At 38.6% G+C, this 27,861-nt stretch overlaps 1 pseudogene; it reads left to right on the forward strand.

Moving 5' to 3' along the window:
• Nucleotides 1-3,695: 3,695 nt before the first annotated feature.
• LOC118758126 (U6 spliceosomal RNA) lies at nt 3,696-3,795 on the forward strand (annotated as a pseudogene).
• Nucleotides 3,796-27,861: the final 24,066 nt, after the last annotated feature.

Here is a 27,861-nt window from a genome sequence, read left to right on the forward strand (position 1 = left end):
CCCAATTCTGCCCCCTGTACCTTGCAGGCTCATCTGAACATAATGAGCCCAGGTGCCTGTATCTGGCCTTTTCCTTGCGGCTCTTCCCACCACCTTCATCCCGTTCCTGGCCCGCAGGAATGAACCTCTTAAGCGTCTGGTGTTTTCAGCTCACAGTAAAAGAACCAGGCTGTGGGAATTAACTGGCTTAGTAACGTAAGAATTCTAAGAACTCTAGCTTTTAAAAATAACTAACAGTATTCCTGACTTGTCCATGTTTCCTATATCTCTGCTGATTTTGGTAAATGGCTGGATATCTTGATAGTGTTGAAAACTTCATTCCTGAAAATGTGACTTATGAGTGCCGAAGACCCACAAGTGAGTTCCAGCGGTGCGTGCTGGAGGGGCCAGAGAGCTTTGGTCACTGCCTCTGGGGAGACGCTCATTTAAATCAACACCCAAGATGCATATAGCACAATGTCTCTGGTTACAGTCAGTAGGGGAGAACCTACCAGATCCCCAGGCCAGAATGGAGGCCTCGGAGCTTGGATTTATCTCTCAATCAAAGCTCCAGTGTTGAGGACCACAGTAGCCTCCTTAGCCTTAGCCTGGCAAGATGGTGTGGTCCAACTGGGAGCTGGTTATGTAAATTCTAGAGGGGGAGGTGGCAGTGTCTCTGTCCCTTCTCCTTGTTGTCCCAAGCAGCTCCTGTTCTGTTCTTTCTCCAATAATATTTCTCTCAATTTCTGCTGGGAACAGGGTCCTTCCTGTGGATGGTTGCTTGGGTTTTGCTACTTTTTGGTTTGTTTTATAATTTTCTGTGGCTGAAGTCTACATGTCTTCTCACTAGTCACCAATTTTGATTGCTCCATAATGAAACTTTTGAGAAACTCGGTCATTTATGCATCCTACCTGTATCTAAACATCCTCCCTGTCTTACTTCCTGAGAGCATATTGCGTGTAAGCAAAGGTGTGGCCTGCTGCTTCGTGATTTGTCTAAGGGGAGTTCAGTCTTCCATCTAGATGAGTTTGACCTTTCTCCCCTAGAATTGCAAACAAACTGAGACGTGCTTCGATGAATCCCTTCTGACACCAGTATGCGGAGAATTTGTGCAAGACTTAATTGCGGCCTCAGCTTTCAACATCTAAGACATTCATGATGTTTCACTATAAATTTTTAAAATTAAATGTTGTAAAAGAAAACTCTGATCTCAGCTGCCTTCTTAGTTCTCGATATTAGAATCACCAGGGTTTAACCGGAGTCAGGACCAGTGTTTGTGTGTTATGTTTTTCAGCTTGGAAAGTCAATCTCAACCGTTTCTTTCCATTCTCTCTGATGTATGCTGTAGAATTTTCTTGTTAATCAGCAGGGAACAGAAGTATAGTATTAATTTCATGGAGTACTTGGCAATCCTGGCATGACACTTTGGATGAGAATTATAAATATCATTAACATGACTAAATTAGATGCTTCAATTTACAGTTGTAGTTAATTACTTTACATATTGACAAAATTGTCACAGCTGGGTATTTTAAACATCACCCTTGATGTACACTACATATAATTTATGCAACATATTGACTTTTCAAAACTGGTTTTTATTTCCATTAACTAGCATTGCTAATATTCACCATAAATACTGATATGATAAAATATCATAAGTATTTGTATAATGTTCATCATATAACATTTCTAATATTCATCATAAATACTTGCAAGCGACTTTTGTTTTATTTTTGTTTGAAAAATTTGCTGACATATTGCAGAGTGTCCTAAAGCTTTGGTTCTTACTGCTTTGACCACTCAAATTTCTGTAGTGGGAAAACATCAGGGTAGAGCTGGGATGTGCTTGGTATAATTTTAAATATAGGGCCAAACTTTGAAATTACTGATAAGAATATTGCACATAAAAGTTTCTCCATTGTTCGAAATTTTACACCTGAGAATGTCATGCATGAAATTTGATGAACATTTAGCATAACTGATGGAAAATAATGCCCTGTGTAGTTTAAATTTCTGGCTCTTAGTTTACTTTCTCTTTAGTTTAATAACAATCATTCAATCTACTTCTTTTAAACTCTACTGAAATCTCTCTGATACATTATCCAAATCTTTTATTTAAACTTCATTTTTATTCATTGCCTTCATAATTGTCACAGAAGGGATTTTGTTTCTGTCATCATTGAATTAACCAAATAACTCAGTGTTAATTATCTTAACACTGTATTGACTTTAATTTCAAGATAATATTCTGAGCCCTAAAGCCCGTAAGGAATGATTAAGATACATGTCACTCATAAATCCAAAGTATCATTTTTTTTCTAATGACAGTCATTCAATCCTGTGATAAAACTAAAAACAAGAGAAAATGCTGACAAGGACAACAGGAATGGGTTAAGTCAGCCTTAATAATTTACTGTAACATGAGGCATACGATGAACAATAAGTGATAACACTTGTATTTTATGAAGCAAAAAACTCTCTTTGTATTGTTGGAAAAGTAATTCTATGCAAATTAGATATCAAAAAGAAAGGAGAATTGTTAGTGTCAATATTCTCATTTCCTAGTTTGGTGTCATGTTATTTCTATTAATACTAGTTTTATTGTTTTAAAGTATAAACACATTTCCTAAAATGCCTTTTAATTTCATGATCTGTTAAACTAATCTATAATTCATTTGGACTTTTCTTGAAAAAAGCATTCAACTTCTACTTTGTTGAAATACATGCAAGATGCTATTATCTCTGTGACAATTTCAAATAATAACGATTATTGTGTATCTTTCACAAAGATTATATAGCTAAGTCAAAGAATGGCTTCCTGCTTAGGATTTGTTTTATTGAAATGAAGGGCAAAGAAATGGAGAGAGGGAATGCCAGAGCCAGAGATCTTCCATTTGCTGGTTAATTCCCCCAGAAGACTGCAATAAAGCCAGGAGCCTAGACCCCAGGGAAGCAAGCGTCTGAGTCTGTGGGTCACCCTCCACTGCTTTTCCAAGGTGTTAGTGAGGAGTTGCATGGGAAGTAGAGAAGCTAAGGCTTAAACCAGCGCTCTGACATGGGAAGCCAACAGCAAAGCCAGATGTTAAGCCCTCAGCTCCAAGGGGTGGCCTGGGAAGATGTCTTCTTTCAAAGTATAGTGAAGTTGGTATTTAATCCCTACGGACATATTTTAATGAGGAAAATGAGCACTTGAGTGTATTACCTTGAATTACTAAATTGACCACAATAAATAAATCTTGAATTTTTAAAGCCTTTCATTGCTTTTAAGTATTATAGTGTAGCATAAACTAGCATTTTGTTTGATGCTGCTGTCTGTAATAGCAAAATTCATAGGGCCCAGTGCAATAGCCTAGAGGCTTAAGTCCTTGCCTTGAACGTGCCTTGATTCCATATGTGCTGGTTCAAATCCCAGTGGTTCTACTTCCTATCCAGCTGCCTACTTGTGGCCTGGGAAGGCAGTTGAGGACAGCATAAAGCTATGGGACTCTGCACGTGCATGGAAGACCCAGAAGAGGCTCCTGGCTCCTGGCTTCAGATTTGCTCAGCTCTGGCCAATGTGATCACTTGGGGAATAAATTCACAGATGGAAGATCTTCCTCTCTGTCTCACCTAATCTCTGTATGTCTGACTTTGCAGTCAAAATAACTAACTAAATAAATCTTTAAAAATTAAATTCTAATTTTAAATGCTGTAAATGATAACAAAGTTTCAGGCCCTCTTCAGCAGCATGTATGCAAACTGGAACAAAACGAAGATTAGAATGGCCCCTATGTAAGGATAACATGCGAATTCACTAATCATTTCACATTTAAAATAATAGTGTTTTTGTACTCTGATTTAAATTCACAATTTTATATCCAATGTATTTTCTAAATCAAATACTGTAGCACTTACTTAAGCAGTATAAATTGGAAAGAGATTGCTAAAACTTTACTTACTTATTTTCATTAATTTTCAAGCAGAGAGAGAGAGAGATCTTCTCTTCACTGGACCAGCTCCCAAAAGCCTGAAACAGCCAAAGCTAGAGCCGTATCTGGCCAGGAGCCCTAACTATTTTAGGTCTGTGGATGGCAGGGCCTTAAACACCTGAGGGATAAGCTGATACCCGCCTTGAGTGTGAGTATCAGAAGTGGAGCTGAGACTCAAACCCTGACACCTCCACAGAGGATGAAGGAATAACCATGTGGGGTCCCAGGTGGAGCGTCTTTCTCCAGACCACACACGCATCCCTTTGTTCTGCTGTTTATGTCACACAGACTTAGGGTTAGAGTATCTTTTACTTATGATTATACAAACATTTCTCTTCTTGAAACCAAAATTTTTACATCCTTATAGCTTTGCCAGTGTTTCTTCACAGTCTTTCTTCAATTCTTTCACTTTAATTTTTCTCTTTTAAGATTCATTGATTTGAAACAGAAAGGGAGAGGGAGAAAGAGAAAGAGATAGCTCCATCCTGTGGCTCACTCCCTATTTGGCTGCAATGGCTAGGATCGGGACAGGCTGAAGCCAGGAGCCCAGAGCTTCATCTGAGGCTCCCATCTGAATGCAGGAACTTTCCCAGGTGCATTAACAGAGAGCTGGATTGGAGTGGAGCAGTTGGGACTAGAATTTGAGACTATATTGGATGATGATTTTTGCTAGCAGACGTTTAGTCTGCTTTAACACAATACTGGTCCCATTTTCAATTTTCAGACCTTTATGTTTTTAGGATTCTTCTTACAATCTGACTTCCTTGTTCTGATAAGAATGCTGCCATGCTGCTGTTGTCTCACATCCTTCTTTGAGCCAGTAACCCTTTGGCCCTTTTATTGCAAACATGCTATCTGACATTTAAATTTTATGTATCAATGATTTGCTCTTCACACCGCCAGTGACATCATAGAGAATGTTATTCTACTTTGTAGTAAAATAGAAGTTGCACCCGAGCCTGAGTTTGTGGCTTATTTACAAAGGACTGAAAATTTAAATCATAAGGAGTTGATCACGTGTCGTACAAGTTAGTAAGTATCCAGAGCGGTCTGCCAGTTATTCCCAGGAAAATGGTTATTTCACCATGAAAATGAATCAATGCTTTCCTGAAGATTAGCGAAACTAAAATTTAGAAGCTAACTACAAAAAACATTACTAGTGAACATGATGCAGTAAAATAATTATGAAGTGGTAAGAATCTGATGGATCACTTTCACCTACTTAAATTACTTAAATGTAACCAATATTATGAAAATATACTCGATTTACTTGAAAACACACAACAACTGCAAAGAAGGAGGGCTGAATTTCCTGCTTGCACACTTCACACACTAACCACTGCCACATAACTTTATCTGTTAAAAACAAATTCCAAACACTGCATCTATAATACAGTAAATATTTCTGTCTTGTATAAGTCATCAAGTTCTACAACATTTACTGAAATGGAGTTGGAAAATAAAGCCATGAATGCTAGTATATAAAGATTTGGCCATTTTGGAAATACATCTGGGGACTGGCTTTGCAATGCAGCGGGTTAAGCCACCGTTTGTTGGCGAGCCAGTCTGAGTCCAATCTGCTGTGTTTCTGATCCACATTTGTGTTATTACAACCAGAAAAGTAACGCCTGTGTGCCTGTCATTCACACAGGAGACCCCAGTGACATTCCAGCCCCTGACCTTGGCCTGGACCAGCCCTCCTATTGAGTACACAGGGGAGGGTGCGGGGGAGGGAGTTGGGAGGTGAATAAGTCAACTAAATAACTCTGTCTCTCTCCCTCCCCTTAATCTCTATGCAATTTTGCCTTTTAAATAAATAAATACTTCTTAAATAAAGAATAGATGTAAATGTGTTTGCATTGAAATTTCCATTTATCTCTCATATTAAGACTAATAGTTTCAAGTAATATAAATTTACTTGAATTATAAAATTTGCAATGATGTTTGAGGGAACAAATGCTTATTGATGTGGAATATGTTGAAATTTTGCAAGATAACTTGAATAAAAGTTGGTAGAAAGCAAATTGTGGCTCAAAGGCAGAAACCACAAGTGAATTACTAACTTTCATTTTCAACTGAATGCTTAATAAACTTCAAGGACCAATATCCATAACTGTTTGATTATAAAAAACAATGGAAATAGAACAATTGCTATTATAGTTGACACTTTTTGTGGATATCTGCTACTTTGAATGTAACGTAGCTTTGTTGAAATTTAAAATGTTTCCATAAACACTATACTTTTAAGCAGTTTATGTGCTGGTAGAAGAAAAACCTTATTCTAATTGTTCAGGTGATATAGAATTCCCTTGTGAAGTTTTGGTTGAGGGAAAAATGTAGTTCAGAGTTATTCTAAAGTTGTGTATCATTTTGCTTAAGGATTTTTAAAACTAGCAATTTTGAGCAAAAGAAAACACTTCCAATTTCATTCCATCTTGCTTAGGTTTCTATGCAAAGGAAACAAAAAGCTTTAATAATTGAAGCAGCAACTCTACAAGGTGTTTTGTAAGAAAGCTGTGTATAAATGATAGGCTATTTTTGATAAATTTTACTTACATAATGGCCTCAATCAAAGTAGCACAAAAAAACAATAGCTGAAAAAACAATATTGATTTACAGATGGGTTCAAAGATGTCAAAGAAAGTAGATGCTGCATATTTTCCTTTAAAAAATACCTTGCAGCAAAAATAATCACTGAAATTTGTCTCATGGTAGAACTGTCTCAGGAAAAACAACTATTGGGGGTCTACTTGCTATTTTATTTACTTGCTATCTAAAATGCCCTTAACAAAAAAGGAAAATGAATGCAGTCTACAAAAATTAATATAATTATGTAATTGAGCACAAGTTGAACAGAAATTTCCTGGCCATTCATTAATTTCCAAAATATTTTTTATCCCTTATAAATATGGCATTGAACTGAGCTCAAAGGTGACAACAAAAATGAAACACATATCTGTTGGAAATCACCCCCAATAAAAACGAATTTTTTATGAGACAAATACATAATTACAGAAAATTTTTGCTTGAAAATTACATCTTGCAACTCTGACATATGACTTATCACACTTAAACAATGCGATACTCTGATTAAATAGCATTCTGCTTCATTTTATTTATGGCGGGCTTACCCGGGGGGAGGTGGTAGCTTCATTTTATTTACGATGGGAAGAAACATTTTGCTTGTGTACACTCATAGTCAATATTTTTTTTTAAGATTTATTTATTTTATTACAAAGTCAGATATACAGAGAGGAGAGAGACAGAGAGGAAGATCTTCCCTCCGATGTTTCACTCCCCAAGCTGGTGCAACGGCCAGTGCTACGCCGATCCAAAGCCGGAAACCAGAAACCTGCTCCGGGTCTCCCACGCAGGTGCAGGGTCCCAAGGCATTGGGCCGTCCTTGACTACTTTCTCAGACCACGAGCAGGGAGCTGGATGGGAAGCAGGGCCTCCGGGATTAGAACCGGCGCCCATATGGGATCCCGGGTGTTCAAGGCGAGGACTTTAGCATCTAGGCCACACCGCCAGGCCCTATAGTCAGTAATTTTAATGGAAATATAAACTCAAAATGAGGAATAAATACACAGAGCATATCTGAATAGCTAAAACTAACTCCCAATTTTATAATGGTAAGATTAACTGAGATGCCCGAGCCTTGCACTAGCTGGCTTGACTGTATTTAACAGTGACTAAGAAATACATTGACAAAGGATTAAAGCAAAACTTGAAAGGCAAAATTCAAGTTTTGACCAAAAAAAATGAAAGAAGTGAAAATGTAAACAAAATGGGTGGGAATACAACAGAAATTGACCCAAATACTGACATTTTCATAACTGAATTGGGAAATTCACAGTGGGACACAGTTGTCTTGTGACTTGGAAAGACAGGGAAAAGTCGGAGTTTATTTTACCAGTGATGGTTTCCTTTGATGAAATCTTGAATTATTGAATGAAACCTATGATTGATGTTTAAGGATAATTTCCCCAGAACATAAATATCTCAGGGTTGAAAAAATAGAAAGGAAAGCTGGTAAGACAAAAAGAAATTCATTCCAAGAGTTAAAATGAAAGTGAAAAACAGTAGCAGTGTGGCAAATTGGTATTTATAGAGTCCCGTCTCTTGGGATAAGCTAAACATGCAAAAGCTTGAGGGAAAATAAGAGATTGAGTTGCAAGAAAAGTCCAGAACGGAGGGCTATATCTGTTGGATCTCTAAGTTATAAGCTTTGGACCAATTTTAGTCATCTTTAAAGTTTCTTCAACAATCCTTTCAGAAAGCATGTTGATATTCCTTTTGGTTCAATGTTAGAATACACTTTGAGTGTCAAATGAGGGACCTATACTACTTTAGAGCTATTGATATATGGAAATATAACCTTTAAAACTTAGCTGGGGAAAGTATTCACACTGCAAAATACACAAAGGACTTGAAGAGATGAAACAGTCAGATCTCCATTATTCATGTAGAATCCGGCCTTGTGAGAAAGTAAGAAGCAATTGATTGTCAGTGGCACATGCTGGGAGAGGCATAAGGAGGTGAAGTCCGACTTTAGGGGGTGGTTAGGGAGGAGAAATAATTTTGTCTGATATGATAATCAAAGTTGTATAACAGTACCTTTGTCAAAATGTTTTTAACTTCAAGGCACACATGCATATTAATATATGTAAATTTCCAAAAGCATTCATAGATCCTGAAATCTCAAGACTGGATATGGTGGTAAAAGGAACAGATGAACTTACCCTGCTGGAGGGGTGAGGGGCATTGGCGCTGGTTCAGCTCATTCTGGAAATACCTGCCTTTTTAAAGAATAAGGCAGAAGGAGCTGTGTGTGAGCTTTGTGCTCCAGCTAACCGAGTTACTCCCCACGGGTATAGATTAGCAACTCTGAAATCCCTGGATATGTTTACAGGCACTGAATCACTAACCAGATGAAAGCTGAGTGGTGTGAATCAGGTTTTTCATTGTTGGAGTCTGAGTCTTACTGATGAGTAACATTAACATGATCTTTGTGGTATTGGAGACATTAGTCTAAACTTACGGTTAGTTTTAAAAGTGACAGATGATTGCAGTTACACATATTTATAGAAATGTGCTTTTAGAATGGTTAGTATAGTCACACATGAGTATAGTCTTTGCTCAATCAGCTAAGCAAGTGATTAGAGCCTAAACTCAAAAATCACCACAAGCAACCAGAATCTTCATTTCAAATACCACTGTCGGATAGAAGCCAAAACTCACTGCTGGAATTGTTGATGCTGGAACGGGGACAGGAAGAATATGAGTCTGATGTTTTTTGTAGTCCTGCAAAGTAAGGACATGCCAAAAAGCTAACATACTAATATAGAGAAATGAATGCGTGGGGGGGGGGGGTGTAAGCAATTCAACCCTGTTGGAGGATGAAACAATGACATTGTGCGCATAAATATACCAGCAATCATTTTAAATATGTTGACTTGATGATCATAAGTGATTACTAGTCCATTTTCAACTACTATAAGTAAATATGTGAGACTGGGTATTTCACAAAGTTTATCTCATGAATTTTGAGACGGAACATCTGAATTTAGTAATGATATTGCTTTGGCATCTGGGGAACTCTCCTGATTCATCGCAGTGAATGACCTCATGCTGTTAACACTCAAGAGAGGAGATAGCCGCCTGCCAGAGGGACGGAGGTCGCCTGTCAGAGGGAGAGATTTAGTGAGAGGGAGGGCTCCCTCGGTGGGTGAGGAAGCCAGAAGATTCAGAGGATTCGGGGATCAGCTTTGTTCCTTTAGTAAAACAACACAGGCCACAGGACCTAGGAAGACTCCAGGAGAAATGTGTTTATCTCTGAAAACATTGTCCCCAAGGACCTCATTACCTTATACGTGTACCCATTTCAAAGTTTTGTAACCTCACACTGCTGCATAGGAGACCACGCTTCCAACACATCAACATTTGAAAGAGTAAATATCCCAATCATGGCAGTGGTTGACTACATTTAATCAACAAACACTCCCAAATTATACCTAGTGTTTACATTTTCATTCAAACTGTTGCATGGCACAGAAACCTAAATTCATATACTATATAAAACAGCTCTATCTATCTATCTATCTATCTATCTATCTATCTATCTATCTATCATCTATCTATCTATATTTCATTAGAGTAACCCAGGAAACATTGATGCATACATTGTAATATGGAGGGACACTCACTTTCTGTTCATTTCTGGTTTCCAACTTGTTAGATCTTTTCTTAGGCTGTGTCATCTGGTAGACAAATGGGCTTGATGCATTTGGTCTTTTATTGTATCAGCTTCAGACTCCACGTCTGCGGCCCAGCCTGGTTTGTGCCTTTGTTCCTGTTCCCTGGGAATGGCACCTGCGCCGCATCTGACGTTGACCTTTCTCATGAACTCTGACTCCATCCTCCTCGCCTTTTGACGACACCCAAGGACCATTCATTATATTCATTTTCTGATTTGGGAAATTTTTTTGAGTTCTCTCAGTAACAATTCAATATGCTTGCCTTTCTGTCATATATGAAATTTATATGTTTATATGTTTCATATTTGTGTCTATAACTATCTCACTCTCACCAGCTACCTTCTCTTCCTCTTTTCATTCCATGCAAATCCTTCTAGTTTTCTGTGTTGATGCTTCCTTTCCGCTTCCTGCCTGGCAATTTCCTCAAGGCTTGACAAGGTTCTGTCCCCCATCACTGTATTTTACAAACAATATGCAGACTGGTTGCTGCTCATTCATTTATTGGTTATGTGACATCAACTCTTCTGCCTTTTTCTTTTTTTAAGATTTGCTATTATTATTATTATTATTACTATTATTATTGCAAAGTCAGATATACAGAAAGGAGGAGAGACAGATAGGAAGGTCTTCCATCCAATGATTCACTCCCCAAGTGGCTGCAATGACTGGAGCTGAGCTGATCCAAAACCAGGAGTCAGGAGCCTCTTCCAGGTCTCCCACATGGGTACAGGGTCCCAAGACCTTGCGCCATCCTCAACTGCTTTCCCAGGCCGCAAGCAGGGAGATGGATGGGGAGTGTGGCTGCCAGGATCAGAACCAGCATCCATATGGGATCCTAGCGAGTTCAAGGCGAGGACTTGAGCTGCCAGGCTACCGTGCCGGCCCCTGCTTTTCCTTCTATTCATAACTTTGCCTTGACTTTTTCTCTTTTTCCTTCACTAAATATCTGCATAACCCAGGTTCTGTCCAGATCTACATAACTCTTTTATTTCTGTCCTAATCAAGAGGTAGACAGACCAAACCCGGCAACATCATCACCCTCTTCAAGCCCCACATCCCCCCAGAATGATACACATGTTATTGGGATCCTGAAGGATCTCTGGTAAGACAAACTATTAACTAGTAGTAAGTAGCAATTCGTAATGTTTTCATCCTTTTGCTCAAAGATAACTTTCACACTGCTGAATTTTTAGCCATTTGTATTTATTTTTTGAAAAAAAAATATAAACCAATATCTAAAATTTCATTCATTTAACTTATTACTGGTTGGTGGGGCATGTAGCCTAGAGGTAAAGAAGTTGCTTCACACAGCAATACCCTGTGTCACGTGGCCTGGCTTGAGCTTCAGGCTTCCCTCCTGATTCCAACCTCATATATTCAGACCCTGCTTAGCAGCAAGTAGGGCTGTACAGCTGTGTCCTTGAAACTTCCATGAGAGAGAGATAGAGATTGTCTATCTCCTGCTTTCCAACTGGTAGCCCTGGCTGTTAGAAACATTTGAAGTATAACCAGAGAATATGAGCTTGCATGCTCACTCTCTCTTGCTCTCCTCCTCTCTGCCTCTAAAATATATATATTTTTTTCTAAAGATTTTATTATTATTGGAAAGCCGGAAATACAGAGAGGAGGAGAGACAGAGAGGAAGATCTTCCATCCGATGTTTCACTCCCCAAGTGAGCCACAACGGGCCGGTACGCGCCAATCCGATGCCGGGAACCTGGAACCTCTTCTGGGTCTCCCACATGGGTGCAGGGTCCCAAAGCCTTGGGCCGTCCTCTTCTGCTTTCCCAGGCCACAAGCAGGGAGCTGGATGGGAAGTGGAGCTGCCGGGATTAGAACCGGCGCCCATATGGGATCCCTGGGCTTTCAAGGCGAGGACTCTAGCCGCTAGGCCACGCCACCGGGCCCTAAAATGTATTTTTGCAATTCATTGAAAAATTACTTCATAGATGAATAAAATCTATTATAATTTTCTTTAATAAATACATAAAATATTGTGCATGTAAAATCATGTTTTTTCAAACCAAGTCATCCCACTTTTTTGTATTTTTAGTATTAACATTTGTTTATAAGTTTTATCAATGAAAATGGCTCCAATTTAATATGCATGTGAATATAAACTGTGTATACTCGGAAAAATATTCTCTTATGGTTTAATTTTACATAGTCATTTGTACTGACACACTGGGTAAACAAATCAATACGATCAGAACAACTTGTCTTCACACTGTTCTTATTGTACTTCTCTCAAACCATTATCTTCCCCAGTTCTTGACCCATTGCCACGTCGCTCCGCTGTGATGACTCCAAACACACTTTCTCCCACTCTGCAATCACAGCTCACCTTTTCCCTCATGCCTTGGAAGATAATTGCTTTCATAGTCTCTGTCAAGCTCATGAAGATAAGATGTCATTACGTGTATAATTCATTTTAATAAGATTATTTACAGTTTAAAATGAATCTCAGAGAAAGTCTTTTTTACCCAGAGGAAACCATCCTAAATAGTGAAGATTTCGGTATTGCAGTATTTTAGTACTGGCAAGCTGGTTTCTAGGATTGGGAAAGAAGCCCTTCAAACTATGTATTGCGGGCTAAAATCTATCAAATTGTGGTTTGTGTAATATTAAGTCTTCACATTGAATGTGGTCTTCCCAATGCACCAGAGGGTTGATTTTAAATCGATTTTAATTTTTTTAACTATTCCTTCTTCTATTTTTCATTATTAAATTTCATTTAATGCTTTTGGGACTCTTTACCACATTTGTAGTGAATTTGGAAACCATGATTTTTCTCATTCTTTAGGTTGACACAACAGCCACTGTGGAAATAGCATGGAAATCTCTTTACAAAACTACACGCATACTTAGGATCTATGCCATATGATCCAGCAATCCCACTATCTGATGAGCACTCAAAGGCTATGAACATACTGTGTTAAAGAGATTCCAACACCACCATTATATAACAACACTGCTTACACCAGCCAAAACAGAGAATCAACCAAAATGTCCATCAGCAGATGAATGGATAAAGAATATATGGTATGACATGGAGAAGTGAAGCTACATTGCAGTATGCCTCCCTTCTCCAAATAAAAGGTGGACTTCCAATGAAGCTGCCAAATAAATCTTGACAATAGGATGCTGGACTTTCTACCATTGTTTGTATCTACAGGAGTCATTTATTTAAATAGCAGGATGACGCTCTTGTGACTTCTTTGAAGGACTATACAGTTGTAATGATATAAGGGAAATAAGTACGGGAGGGGAAATTCCTGAGTGTATGAAACTATATTATAAACAATTAAAAATATTTAAAGAAAATGTGAAATAAGCATGATAGAATATTATTCAGCTATATATATAAAAAAACAGTAAGTGGCAACTAGGAGGCATCATATTGAGTAAAATAAGCTGGACACGAATGGCCAAATTACGTATGGTCTCCACTTTATGTGGAAGCTAAAAACTGAAAACAAAACTGAAAAAAATAAAGAAGAATAAAGCTGGTATGTACAGTTCTGCTGTATGTTTTGTCAAATTTCGAGTTAATTTTTTCCTATGCAAATTGTTAGGAGTCATATGCTACTATGGTTTTGATGCCCCATGACTAACTTGAACTTTGCTGTGCACTGGTTAAGATGGTGTCATTTCTTGATTTTTATCATCCTCGTAAGTTTTTCAAGAGTATAGATTATAAAAAACTAAGCAGTTTGTGCTAACTACAATGATAATATTATTTCAAAAAATCAAAGAAGAGGGTTCTTGTTTTAAGAATTAGAATTGGTGTTAGATAGAGTCACATTATCAAGTAATATTAGCTAAACTAACAGACTTAAAATACACATCAAAACAAAAATAAACAGGAAATGTTTGTGTTGTGGCACCTCAAGCCTTTCCTTTGCTTTTGCTCTTTCTGCCTTTGAAATGAATAGAGGGAGAAAACAACAGAAAGAAATGAGATACATATTTGCTTTTAATGTGTTGACTGCTTTAGATTTGTCTCTCTATATGAATATATATTATTTTCTTCTCTCTGTCTCTCTGTCTCTCTGTCTCTCTCTCCCTCTCTCTCTCTCCCTCTCCCTCTCTCTGCCTCTCTCTCTCCCTAACTAAAAGACAGGTGCACAGAAATAAGCAAAGATCTTATATTCACTGCTTCACTCCCTTAGTTCCCACAAAGACCAGGCAATTACCTGAGCATCACCTGATGCCTCCTGGAATTTTCATCAACAGGAAGCTGGATCAGAAGCACAATATTTGGCATTGAAGTAGGCAGTCTGGGAAGAAATGTCAGCATCTCAATTGGTGCTTTAACCACTGTGCAACATCACTCCCCCAGCAACTGCCTTCATAACCGACACTGCTATCTTTGAAATTCACAAAGATTATTTTTTAAAACCCAATAGTTCCCAGCAAAAGTTTGCCCTGTTTTAAAACCTCGTAGGCAGAAAATACTACCCATGCTAACACCCAGTGGGAGCATGAGATGCTATGCCTTTGACATGGCTTTCAGGTCTGCTCCCTACACAAGACACCCTCTTCAGATAGCAACAGGCCAGACTGAAAGAAACATACATTAATGCAACTCCTGGAAACCACATTCCACTCTCCACTTGCAGCTACAGTGTGTCTAGGGTACCTGTCACCATAAACAATTTGACAATCACAAATTATCCCTTGGGACAACAAAACATTCGTTGAACATTTGATTTTTATTGAAACCAATGAAGTTCAGGAAAAAGCATGATCTAATAAATATGGAATCATAGACAAAGTATCATTGACTCTGGTTTAAAAGTTCATATAAAGCTGTTAATCTTTTCTGCACCATGGTTGGTTTTTAAAGAAAGTGAAATTCCCAAGAGACTGAAATAAAACAAGGTAAGCCGACAAACCAGCAGGTGGCTGCTTGAGCTGTTGAGGAAGACATGATCATGATAGATGAAAGTGGTTTTCACAAAGTGTGGACATGGAGAAAGTTATCAGGCAGCACGTAAAAGGTGCCCAAGTGGAGATCCCTGCCTGAACCAATTAAAAGAATCCTACAACTTTCACCTATAGTCCAAAAAGGAAACGAACACTGTTAACACTCCCAGATTCGAGTTTCGACTGACTATGGTTTGAATTTTATTTACTTAGCTACCTAGTGGACCTCTGTATGTTTAACAACTACACACATAAAATGAAGAGAGTTACTCGTCTCCAAGTACAGATGATAATATGTCTCATGAGTTGCAAAACTTGGTGTACCTATTCTATGTGACATTATAAGTTTTATATACATGAGGAATCTAAAAAATAGTTCTTGAAAAAAAAATTCTTGAGTTTCTTCAAGCAAACTTCTCTTAATTTCATTTTTCACAAATACTAAAATGTTCTCATGCATTAAAGTTGATACTAATAGAATATCCAATGTTGTATATATATGTATAATGATTTTATGATATTGTGATATGTATTGGAAAATAAGGTGACCTTAAGGCATTCTTAAAGTAATTTAATTCATGTTCACTCTTTGCCTGACTCACAGAAAACTTAAACTGAAAATATAACTTCCAAACATTTTTAAATAAAGTCATTTCAAAATGATGGCACATTTTGCTACTTCCCCAACCAGTATTTTATATGAGGGATACTACTTCAACAGAAGGATACTTTAGAATGATACATTGCATGCATAAACATCTTTTTTGCTTTTCTTTTTAAAAAGAAAAAAGGGAACTTTTTTTTGCTTGTATGTTTGTTTGCCAGATTCCCTCTCTTTCAAAGAGATAAATAAGATTTTTTTAAATGTCTCTGAATCATTTCACACTGTACACTTTGCTCTGCTCCTCCTCCTCCATGTGTGATAAGGGAAACAATGAAGACGGTCTTGGGATTTGGCTAAAGCATGGCTTGACTAATGCTGCCTTCTGACTTTCCAAGCAATCCTCAGCTTCATGAGGAAATGGACAAAGTTAATTCCCGAGCTTAATCAAGCTCTGGTTCTAGATCTTACCCAATGTACATGACTACGTTAGATCTGAAGAAATATCCATCAGTGAAGCTGTTCACACTTAAAATACATCTGAAACATATTGATATTTCTACCCAATTCGTGTTGCAATACCACCCTGATACTGAGGAGTAATGTTTTACTAAGCTGTATTAAAAACAAACAAACAAAAAAGAGGCGTGTCTAGAAGGTTGTCTTTTTCTATTTTTTTAAAACAAACCAAAGAGCTGATACAGCAACTAGAAAGATTGCAAAGCTGTTTGACCACAGCAAATAATAAATTAGTTTGTTTTTTCCTATGTGAAAGGTCTAACTTTACATACACTGACCGCTGCTTTGGGAAGTTCTTGCTTTATTTCCAGAAATATGTTTCTGCAGAAAGTATCAGGAACTTACAAGATCAATACTGCAAACTTCAGTAGATCATTGGTCCTGTTTCTTAGGGGGATGTTTCCAAGGGAGCTCATCACAGCAGTTAGTACGGAAACCATTGTTACTCAATCACTGACATTCATGGAAATACAACCAAGTCGACTCCATTTCTCTCTGAACTCTAAGATGGAAGACACACCTGTGCTATAGTGCATGTTTGGAATGCTACAAACATTGTAACACCTAGACACTTAAAGTTTGAAGAATATATGAAATTCAGTTTTTAGACATTCTTTCAAGTTTATCTCTGGTAACCTTCTTCAACATGCTTTCACTCAGCATGTGCAATAGTAATAGTAGGCTTATAATTTCTTTGCCTTTGAAAACAAAATTGCTAATAACTCCTAAAGCCCTTCTGAAGGGAAAAGTTGGCGAAGGCACTAGAAAGGAGTTAAAATAAATCACTTTATTTTATATTTTAAAATTTTTTTAGTTGAAGGTTGGAATGACATCAAGATACAGCTAACCAGGCAGACATATTTCCCATCCCCGGTTCCCCTCCCTGTGAATAGCTACAGAAGCTGGGGCCATGGCGGGCTGAAGCCAGGAGTCCGGAACTCGATTGGAACATCTCCTGTGGGTGGAAGGATGCAGCTGCTTGAGCCTGCTGCTTCCCAGTGTGCGTTAGCAGAAAGCTGACATGAGAGTGTAAGTGGCCCTCAAATCAGCACTCTGATAAGCGATGTCACTGTCCAAGAAGGTGTTATAACCACCACGCTAGGGATTTGTGCCTCAAAATATTTTATATTAACTTCTTGTGTATGAATGCTTATCTAAAATGCAAGTTGACTCACACTAACTTCTTTTTATAATATTCTTCCATTCAAATTACTGTCATGGATTTTAATGAATTATCATAAAGATGAATGAAGCATTTGGCTACAAAGTTTCGTAAATATATTAAGAAAATTTCTGTTAGTTTGCTAATGAAACAGTCTAACTGTATTAGATATCTTTGAAAAAATGGTTCTTAAATGACATTTGGAATGGATATCAAGAAAAAAAATCACTGGATTATGTAGTTCATGTACCTCCATACCTAATCAGTCTTTTTTTTTTTTTTTAAGATTTTATTCATTTTATTACAGCCAGATATACACAGAGGAGGAGAGACAGAGAGGAAGATCTTCCATCCGATATTTCACTCCCCAAGTGAGCCGCAACGGGCCGATGCGCGCCGATCCGATGCCAGGAACCAGGAACCTCCTCCAGGTCTCCCACGCGGGTGCAGGGTCCCAATGCATTGGGCCGTCCTCAACTGCTTTCCCAGGCCACAAGCAGGGAGCTGGATGGGAAGTGGAGCTGCCGGGATTAGAACCGGCGCCCATATGGGATCCCTGGCCTTTCAAGGCGAGGACTTTAGCCGCTAGGCCACGCCGCCGGGCCCGTACCTAATCAGTCTTAAACAAAACTCAGAAGTTTGGAAGATTTCCTTCCATTCATTGTCCGGAAAACTGCCACAACTGCCAGAGTATATAAACCACTTGCCGACATCAATTTCCATTTTTCGTGTATTTCAAGGTAGCTGAGGCATAACTGCGCACACTTCCAAAGGCGTGGAAACGACTTTGCCCTGGGTTACCAGATTTCCCAAAGCCGAAGCTGACAGCACAGTGATTGGAAGACACGGGCCATCTCCGAGTGGTATTGATTATTCCATGACACACATCAACCAAACATTCCCACCTTGCCTTTGATATAGGGCTGTGACAGAGAATTATTGAAAACTTTCACTAATTGAGTTATGTGGTGTTCACTAAACTTAATGATTCTCCTCATTGTGCACCATCCTCTACCGACAGCCAACATTTCTCACTGCTTGTCCTCCCTTGAAGACACCACTGCCTTCCTCTCCTGAATCATCACCTGTCCCTCCAAAACCACACACCACCAGCCCAATCCCTTCCCCTGCAGCAGCAGTCTGTGCCTGCTTACCTATGATAGGAAGCTTTCCAAACCTCCATACTCCCTCAGATAATTTTCTCAAGATGTTCAGCCCGGCAGGTGTTAAATAAATATGCAAATATTTGGATTTAACCTGCACTGGGACATAGATTAACATGTACAATGTGGCAGAAGGGGGAAGAAAAAATGTATCACCCAGTGAATGATTTTCATGTTGTATTATGAAATACAGGGCAAACACAATCTATACATATGTCTATTGCAAATAAAATAAAGAAAATCTAAGACAATAGTAAAAAAAAGGTAGGTACACAAATGCATACTTCTGTCAGTGAGTTCAGTTATTGCCAGGTAAATGATGTAGCAAGACTGAATCAAACGAGATGGAAGGGCTGTATGCAGAAAGGGGTGCCTAAACTTGCGAGTTCAGAAAGATGGTTATTAGAGGCTGCACACCCAAACATAAAACATTCAAGGGAATGTGCTTATGAAATGGAGTGGGTAACAGAAGTTCAAAGATCCAGAGGACTAGAATTATCTTCCAAAAAGATAGTGAAAATGAGCCTCCAGGGCAAGCAGTATGTGTGCTCAGCTAGCTCCGATTAAAGCATGCAAGTGAATTTACAAGGTGGAGAATAGAGCAGTGTGTGTGTGTGTGTGTGTGAGAGAGAGAGACAGAGAGAGAGAGAGAGGGGGAGAGAGAGAGAGAGAGAGAGAGAGAGAGAGAGAAACAGAGAGAGTGTGTTTCAGAAAGCATAGAACATAATCTTTGGAAACTAACTTAGGAACAAGGATAAGGGAAGCCGAGGCAAAGGTGGAGGATTCTGATGGCAGGGTAATACATATGCTGATTGGCACTCCGAGGCAATAACTGGTGGTATTATGTACGTGCGGATGGGAGTTCATCTTCAACTTCTTCAAAGGAGTTGATATATGGCCAGCATGAAGAAATAGTTCTCAGTATATAACTGCAATCATTGGTCCGAGGGTTGCCTGTGTCTCCTTCTGGAAGTCTATGGGAACCTGCCTGGATCAGATCGTTCAGCCTGTCCAGGGGCTCTGGAAGCACTCTGGGGTCATCTGCTGAAACTCTGAGATGAGCAACAGCTAACTGAGGCGCATTGCTTCTCGGAATTCAGCCCAGCATTGACATGATGGAGTTCACCTTTCTGCTCCACCAGTGATTGTGTAATGCGTTAGTTATCAACCTGTCCTGAACCTCTAAGACTGGCTGGTTTATTAAAGGATGCCATGGCACACAATAATAAAGGATTTATTCTTCCAGTTTTTCTGAATGTACACACTGAAGAATAATTAAAAAAAAAAAAAACGAAAGGCACACACGGGGGGCGGGGGCTCAGCACGGTGGTCTACTGACTAAAGCGCTCACCTTGCAAACGCCAGGATCCCCATGGGGGTGTTTGTTCATGTCCCGGCAGCCCACTTACCACCCAGCTCCATGCCTGTGGCCTGGGAAGGCAGTGGAGGACTCAAAGCCTTGGGACCCTGCACCTGTTTGGGAGGCCTGGAAAAAGCTCCTGGCTCCTGGCTTTGGATTGTTGCAGCTCCAGCCATTGAGGCCTCTTAGAGAATGAAACAATCGACAGAAGATCTTCTTCTCTGTCTCTCTTCCTCTCTGTATACCTGACTTTCCAATAAAAACAAAATAAAATAAATCTTTAAAAAATTGCACATGTGGGGACAATTACAGATTACATAATAATATCATTTTGGTTGGAGTTTCTTACACGTTAGATCATTAGCTTTCTTGTGTGAGGGTATTCCACACAATGAGGAAAGAAGAGGGACATTTAAAAAGAGGACACCTGTAGGATTAAATGTGACCAGCAGGACAATTGGAAAGTGTGCTACAATGAAGGCTCTGGCAGAATCATGTAGAAGATCAGTTTAAAACCTTAAAAGTGAGGTTTTATGAAGCTGGCAGAATTTAAGCCTAGAGTAGCCTATAAAAAATGTGGGATCTTTAAATACACTAAAACAAAAAAGGAAAAGGATTGATTATTCTCCACTTAAAATATCGATCTTGATATGGATGAGCATGGTAATATTCTCACTTTATATGCTTCTTATAGAACATGTATGATTATAAGGAAGCAAAACACAAATAGTTGCTCTCAAATATATTTCACTAATTTTTAAGGGTCTGAAGAAAATAATAATATATCAAGTTTCTAACTCTACACTCACTTCTGTTTTTGCAGTGTTAGGATGAGTTACTGTAAAGGAGATGGCAAAGAGTTTGATTTTAGATTGCTCCAATTGTGAATTTCATTCAATTGTAAAATTGGAGTACCCTTCCACGCATTCAATTTTTCCTGCAAAGTTAAGACAATAGCACTAACTCCTAGAGTTAGTTTGCAGTTTAAGCAAAGAAGGAAAGAAAATTCCTGGTTTCTCCCAGGGTCACACGTACATTCTTCATTTCTCCTCAAAAACTTCATATTTATTTATCTGCTTTTCTTTATTCACATTATGAAGCATAAAAATTTGGAAGTGAATTTAGCATATTATGCCACAATGAGTGTCATTTTTGTTAAATGATAATATTAAGTGTCATGGCTAGCGCACCATCTTTCCCTAATGACACTTTGCCCAGAACATTCTTTAGTTTGGCAAATACATTGCTGTAGGTACTTCAGGAGTTTTCATATCAGCAATATGCGACCCAGATATTATTAATAATAGTATGCTGTTACATTACCACTTTCATTAGTTAATTACTAAAAAAAATAATGTTGTCACTTTCTTTCATTTTTTAGTTTAAATCATTTGATATTATCCAAAGAAAACATTTCATTCATCTGTACAATTAAAATACCTTAAAAGTACTAATCAGAATAATAATTTGTAAAACTAAATAAGAAGGCTAGAAATGTAGAAGAACCACATTTTCCTCCAAAATTAAGCACTTTACTTCCCTTAGATTTTGAAAATTCTCCTTTAAATGTGTAAGTATAGGGACTTGTGCAATGTTTCAATTGACTAATCTTCTCACAGGCTCAAGAATCCAATATTGAGCACCGGTCCATGTCCTGGCCGCTCCACTTCCCGTTCTTCTTCCTGCTGATGGCCTGGGACAGCAGTGGATGATGGCCTGAAGCCTTGGGAACCAGCACCCACATGGGAGACCTAGAAGAAGCTCCTGGCTCATGGCTTCAGATTGGCTAAGTTCCGGCCATTGTGGCCATTTTGGGAAGTGAACTAGTTGGTGGAAGATCTTTCAGTCTGTCTCTCCTCTCTGTAAAATTTGCCTTTCCAATAAAAGTAGATAACTTTTAAAATAAATAAATGAATAAGTATGTAAGCAGAGAACAATTTCTACAGTGGATTGCGCCCTGCCCCACAATCAGAGCCAACTATAAACTCAGGCTTTGCCAAATTATCACTGTACTTTGTTCAGGGTTTGCCTTGGTTTAATAGGCCTTCATTGGCACAAATATCTAAACCCCATTTATGGTCTTTTAAGTTACAGTAACAATATTGTTTGGACACTTGTGCAATGGCTTTTATTTTAAAAATTTGTGCCTGCACCAGATGCACGGGCAGTAGGTGTGTAGATCATAACTGAATATATTTCATTGGTAAGAATTAAAAACAGTCACTTGATCAACATTCCACATTGACTTACAACAGATAACACAGGTCAGTCAGGGTTTTCTGGCTCTGACCATTAATGTTTTATGTTAGAGGCCATATGTTGAATATTTATGGTGATTTGGGGACAAACCAATTAACTGAAAGTCATAAACTTTCACAAAAAAAGTAATAAATTTGCATTCTAGAGAATGGAGGATTTCCAAACTATGTTGCTACTTTCTGCTTTTATGGGGCACGTATGAATGGCGAGAACCTATGTTAACATTAGACAGATGTCACAGTCAGCTAGTAAATTAATTGTGAAAGCCAGCATGCAGTAAATCTGATTTAGTTTATACATTTAATATTTGGAGTCTATGTTTTCTTAAAGCCTGTATGCACTGAATCATCTCCTTCCAGCTTTAAGTTAGATTCTCAATGCATTAGTCTAGTAACATTTCACATCTCATCTCCATCCCCATGATTCTACTGAATGGCTGTGAAATGTCTCAGTTGTTACCTCTGTTGGACAGGTTCCGCCTTCAACTGGCTGTTTCCTTCCTCGCTGAGTGGAACTGTTCATTACAAAAAATCTAACGTATCATAATTACAGCAGCATAAAACACATGCTTTGAGGATATGTAAATTAAACTCTCATTTAAAACTCTACAAACTGCAAGAAGAACAGTAAAATCCTTTATGTCCATTCTCATCACTGACTTGTGCTAGCCTTACCTTAGAGGGTTATGGAGTATTGCATGATTGCCAACATCAGACATGCTCTTTACTGTATGGTTCAAGAATTCATGCACCAGGGATGCCAAGGCGAGAAAGATGATTTATTCTTCCTTACAGATTAAACCTTAGCATTTATTACATCATGATTTTGTTCCTTGAATTGCTGAGTAGCTATTCTTCATTTTTCAGTTTATAATTCCTAAAGTTCCCATAAGTTAAAGTATTTGCAATATTTTCAGGAGGCAGATGAGCAATAGCTTGTTTCATTGAATAATTCATATGGCTCTGAAATATATATGTATGTGCGTAGTTAAATTAATATAGTTAAATATTTCTCAAAGAGACAGTCCAGATCCAAGTTGCTGTGATGGATTTGTACAATGGCATGAATTGAGTTTGTAATATTTTGTATAGTTAAGAATGAATTGATTTTCATATGCAAGCAATTGCAAAATTTGAAAATGTCATGTAAATTGAAGATTCACTTTAACCAAAAAAATATTCCTTTGAGGATTTCATAGATCATCCTAGTGATTGGTAAAATATTTCCAAAATTGAAATTAACTGCAAAATTGACACCGAGCATGATTTAAGAAATGATCTTGTTGGGCCCGACGGCGTGGCCTAGCGGCTAAAGTCCTCGCCTTGAACGCCCAGGGATCCCATATGGGCGCCGGTTCTAATCCCGGCAGCTCCACTTCCCATCCAGCCCCCTGCTTGTGGCCTGGGAAAGCAGTTGAGGACGGCCCAATGCATTGGGACCCTGCACCTGCGTGGGAGACCCGGAGGAGGTTCCAGGTTCCCGGCATCGGATCAGCACACCGGCCCGTTGCGGCTCACTTGGGGAGTGAAATATCGGATGGAAGATCTTCCTCTCTGTCTCTCCTTCTCTGTGTATATCTGGCTGTAATAAAATGAATAAATCTTTAAAAAAAAAGGAATGATGTTGTCATAATATTGATTAATTTAGTATTACTGTCAACAGAACGTGAGCCATGTAAAGATCTCTACGGTCACACATTTACCAGTCTTACCCAAACAAAGGAAAAAAGCACTTCACATAAACACTGACCTTGTGAATCATATATTTGTTTATTATGTGGATAAACTACCATACGAACTGCAAGTTTTATTCTCTTGCCAGTTTGTTTAATCCTATGAAATACTTGTCCATGGAAAGCTGTATTTTTCAGATATTGAGAACAAAACACATTGCTGAGAATGCAGTCCAATCGCTTGTTTAGCATGCTCCGTGTTTAGATGGTTAGTATATGATCTCTTTTAGATCCGACACCTACCACTTCTAGGGGGTGTTGGCCGTCTCATTTGGCTTCACTCATATAGGAGTCTGGGGTGCTACTTAAACTTAGTCTTGGGCTTGATTTTGTTATCAAGTCACAACAAATCTACATGCGGGAGTTCTAGTCTGGTGGCAATAACATGCGGAGTTCAAGTTTTGGTTTAACAGCTCCAACGAGATGAGTCCACTATGGTGGGAGTCCCAAAATGGGATGTCTGTGTTCATGAAGGCATTTGAGAGCTCACATGGGGCTCACAGGCAGGCCAGGATGGAGACTTTCACCAAGTCCACCCAGGCTCACACCTGATGCTGGACTTGTGACTTCCAACACCAGGGAAAGAAGCTTTGAGTTGTTTAAACCACACAGTCTGCAATGTTCTGGAACAGCAGTTTGAGCTGACAAAGACACTTATTCGGGTCAATGCAGAGTGCAGTGATTTAAAATTGAATCACTTCGGTCCTCTAAATAGATTCCTATTTACTTAAGTGCTTTAACACTGAGTGATCTGTAATTAAACAGCAATAGACTCAGAAAAATGTGGATTGGGCTACACTAAAGTTTCACTTCCGTAGCATTTAAAAAAATAACTGAAAATTATTGATATATGAAATAGACTATTGGCCTTTTATAAGTAAACACTGAAGATGTGTTGATGAAAATGCAAAAGCCAAAACAGTCCTTAAAATTTATCTGTCATGAAATATATTCTTTTGTTGTCATAATATAAATATAAAGCTGACCCCTGGTGAATAAACAAATTACTTTGAAAAGTAAGTAGTAAAAGTTTCTGCCTACAGAATGATTCATATTTTTCAATGACTTTTTCCTACAATGGAAATTGAATTCAATAGAACTATGGCTAATATTTAATAAGAATAACTAAGCTTCATAAAATCCTGAAAGCAATCTTTACAAATGTAACTAGTATGCAATAAAAAAGAAGTGAGAAATTTTAATTGATTGATATTATTTTAAACCAAAAAAATAACGAAAAATTATTCACAGAAAAGTTTAAACAAAAGTACATTTAGGTGCATATGACAAAGAGCCAATGTGATATGTTGCAAATACATGAGAGGTGTTGAGATAGGATTATACGGCGTAACTCCATAAATAATGAGAGCTCATCAAATCCTTAAGGCTTTTATCTCCCTCTGCAATGTTAAAAGTTTACATGGTAAAACTGAATGATGTCATTGATAGTACAAGCTTTCCATTAGTGTATACAGTTAAATAAAGCTTAGATGCATCCACAAAATTCAGGCTTTCCTACATGGCCTGAGTCATAGACAGTGAATGAATATGAAAATAGAAGCTTATAAATGGAAGTTGGGAAATGACTCTAATTAGAATATTTTAATGTATCTCTCAAGATTATATAGATGCAAAGACATATTGTTGGAAATATGAAAAAATTATGTTATTATTTGATAAAATGATTAATATACCCAAGTACTTAAATAAGTCTTTCTCAAGCTGCTATGACATTACTGAGTAAGTCTGAATAATCACCTGTAAATCTTTTTAGGCAAATTATTATCACAGTCAACTTCCAGAAACACGAAAAAACTTAAAAATGAACTCAAGTAAGATAGCTAATCATCATTTGATTCATAACTGTTAGTAAACCACATGAAATTCTAGATACTATACAACCAAGATTAAATGTGATGAGTAATTCTAAAAATACACAGGACCTAGACAGTTCCAATACTTAAATTTCAAATACACATGTCTTAATGTAACTGAGTAAATGATCACTAAATCCTATAATTATTAGATTTATGTTTTCCTCTTGTGAATAATATACTACCTCTCTGATTTGCTTTATTGGATTTGAAATACTTTAAAATACCTGTTCATCAGTTTATAAGCCCACCTTGGGTCACAGGAGGTCACAATGTTATCATTTTTATTGCTTTCAACTTAATTCCATATGATAAATAACTCTGAGGAAAATACTTTGCTGCATCCTAAAATGCATTGTGTAATAAATAATTGTGAATGTTGTACTATATTCAGTCCATGGTAGCTTTCCTTCAAATCCCGATGTCATTCTGGGGAATTATTGTGCTCTTTAGGGTCCAGTTTTTTTCTTGTTCCCTATTTCATTATGTTAATGCCTATGCATCTCCTGAAATAGTCCTTAATTCTTCATATAATAGGGTTTCTTGGGAAAGACTTGTAGTTGAGAAGGAATGCAGGTTATCACTGGCCTTGTTGCTTTGGATTTTGGTTCTAGATGCGTCCAAAAGTATAGATTCTGAGTGATATTTAGCTAATGATATTTTAGTTAATGTTAGCTCTTTCTAAAAGCGACACAGTGATCCAGTTTGCTGCAGCTGGCAGGATTAGAAACACAACTTTGAGGTGAATATAGGATTCCTAGGATAGTTATCCTCAGTGCATAAAAAGTTTAGTGTCAGTCACCTTGAGGATTGAGACAGCAGGAGTTTTGTTCTTTGTGTGGAGAAAGGGGGTTATGCCTTTGTGCCACTGGCAAGCATGAGCGGTGTTGGTGCTTGGACTACTGACTCTGGAGCTGTGGATGTAGATGGATCGTTCATCAAGTCTCGCTAAGTGACTGTAGCTAGTGTTGTGGTCCTTAATGCCAACAGCCTTGCCTAGGGACAGGACCATGTGAACTGACCCTGCTCCAGTCACAGCTAGTGACTTGGGATTTTTCCCTCTGGCAGGTGTGAGTCCAAAAGTTGGAATGTAGTAAGTTCTCCCCTTGATGCACCTGGTAGATTCCAATGATAGCCTAAAGCCTTGGGATCCTGACACCCACATGGATGACCTGGAAGAAGTCCCTGGCTCCTGGCTTTAGATCAGCGCACCACTGGCCATGGCGGTCACTTGGAGAGTGAATCATTGGACAGGAAGCTCTTCCTCTCTGTCTCTCCTCCTTTCTGTATATCTGACTTTCTGATAAAACCAAATTAAAAAGATGACAGGAATGCAAGGGTTACTTGTTATGGCAGAATAGCATCAGTCAGTTCAGAGATCTCAACAACAACAACAAAGAAATCTTCATGTCAACAATTCAGTTTTCAAAACCATTCACATCTGTCTCCTCCTGGATATTCATAGAATGGTAAAGACTCTTGCCAACTCAAAGAACCAGTAGCAACCAAAAGCAAGAACCACTCCCTCAGGTAGGAACATATATAATACAGGGGTGGTGATAGGACCAGAGTGAGAGACTCTGGCGGTAAGAGAGCTGTTGCTGTTGTGCTGTCCAATTGGCTGATTCTGGATGCCTCTGGTGAGGGAGTCATTGAAGCAGGAGATGTTTAATTTTGACTTGCTCTGTTTCCAAAGTGTGTGAGATAACTGTGAGGAGCGATTCGAAGGTCATCACGGATAACCTGGACCCGGCGCCATTCCTTCTTCCTCACAGCTCACGAAATTCCCGCCGGCCTAGCTATCCACCAATCAGATGTAACCTGGCATTCCACCTGAATCCCACCCCCCATCTTCCAGCCCCTCCCCCAGCCCCGCCCACTCACCAATCATCCCCAGGCACTAATCCCCTGGGGCCTGCCCCCAAGACCTCCCAATCCCCGCCCCCCACACCTTGCGGGCCCACCTGCATAAAAAGGCCCCAGGTGCTACCTCTTTCCCTTTTTCTCCTCCGGACTTTCACCACCTCTACCCGTTCCTGCCCCGTTGAAATAAA

Source organism: Ochotona princeps, chromosome 18 (genome assembly GCF_030435755.1).
Source record: "Ochotona princeps isolate mOchPri1 chromosome 18, mOchPri1.hap1, whole genome shotgun sequence".
NCBI classification, from domain to species: domain Eukaryota; kingdom Metazoa; phylum Chordata; class Mammalia; order Lagomorpha; family Ochotonidae; genus Ochotona; species Ochotona princeps.